Source organism: Curcuma longa, chromosome 7 (assembly GCF_044706935.1).
Source record: "Curcuma longa cultivar G26 ecotype Majalengka, Jawa Barat chromosome 7, ITB_CL_G26_1.1, whole genome shotgun sequence".
NCBI classification, from domain to species: domain Eukaryota; kingdom Viridiplantae; phylum Streptophyta; class Magnoliopsida; order Zingiberales; family Zingiberaceae; genus Curcuma; species Curcuma longa.
The window spans coordinates 3,131,760-3,133,538 of NC_133867.1; positions in this window are offsets into that span (position 1 = coordinate 3,131,760).

The following is a 1,779-nucleotide window of genomic DNA, read 5'->3' on the forward strand; positions in this document are numbered from 1 at the left end:
AAAAAGAACACCTCACCCCCTTATATAATTATCCTTCTATCATTAATCCATTAATTATTCAGCCGGAGTTGGTTAATTTGCAAACCGATTCACATTTGAAATTCTAAATCGGATAGGATAGGGATTCAGGGTTTCAGAGCCGGTTAGATAGGCAAGAAAAAATCTAATACATTTTTGTGCTTCTCGAAAAACTCAAATACCCTCCTCCGATCAATTCTCTCGTTCGTCCTTCACCATCTTCACCGATCAACTCCACCACATTGCTTATCGGTCGCCATATAAACTTCCTCTCTATCGTATGTATTTCTGCATTTCTAACTTAGGGTGTAGTTGGACTTTTCGCCTCGTATGTATTTAGGGTTTAGATTTTAGTGCAAATTCAATTCTCATTCGAATACCCTAACATCTTTCTCATCTATCATAGGCGTCACCTAACTATCATTATTGTAGCAAATATAACATTGTAGCAACTATGAAATTGTAGTTGCTACAATATTCTAAATTGTGGTCTAAACATGTTGTAATAATTATGAAATTATAGATACTACAATGTTTGGGATCTTAACACATTATCGTAGCTACAAAACCATAATTATTATAATATTTTGGTCTAAGCACATTGTAGTAACTAGGAAATCATAGTTGTTACAACATTCTGATATGTGGTCTATGCTATAACGTTCTGATATGTGGTCTAAGTTCATTATAACTGCTACAAAATCGTACTTTCTACAACGTTCTAGTCTATTGTCAATTACGTTGTAGCTGCTACGTAATCGTAAATGCTACAATACTATAATAGCTACGGTTTATAGCTGCTACAACGTGCTTAGACTTTATGGACTTGCTTGGTATTTGATTTATCTTCCTGTATCTAGCTGTGGGATTGACGATACTGACCTGCATACCTATGAACGTAATCACCTTTCGCCACCAAACAATATGCTTAGACTTGAAAATAAAAGTGGATTTAATTCCATTATATTTATGAAAATTGAATGTCTACTACAGAGGAGGAAGATGTTCAGACACTCGAATTAGAATTCAACTGACAGTAAAATCTAAATCCTAAATAATAACACGAAATGGTAGGCAATTAAAAGATTATCACATACATGGGAGCACACTGTAGATTAACGGGGAGAGAAGGGTTTTTCCTTGTATGTATGATAGCTTTAGACAAGCTTAGAGAGGAAGCTTACGCGGCGGCTGGCAGACGGTGCGATGAGGCCGGACAGACGTGCGATGAGTTGATCGGCGAAGATGGTGAAGGATGAATGAGGGAGTTGATTAGAGGAGTGTTCGAAATGTTTGGATTTTTAGAGAAGCACAAAATGTATTGGAATTTTTTCCTGCCACCCAACCGACCCTAAAACTCTGAATCCCCATCCTGTCTAATTTAGGGTTTCGAAATGTGAATCGGCTCAAAGCTGTTAAATCCGACTGAACAATGAATTGGGTACACAAGGATAAATGATATAAAGGGAGCGGGGTGCCCTTTTAATAAATAAAATAAATAAAATAGGACTAGTGCGATGTTAATGATACGGTAAATAAAGGGTGTCTTTTTTTTACTTTTGCTCATAATTTTTTTCTACTCTCCTAAATATAAAGGTTATATCGGTAGCTAAAGGATTTAAATTTAAAAGAGTTATGTTGGGTCAGAATTTAAACCCTACTAATTGTATAATTTTTCAAATGACTAAAGCTAAATTTCATTCATGAAAATATTTTAAGCTCAATAAGTGGTTGCACATCTATTGAATAATTGCCCTCTCT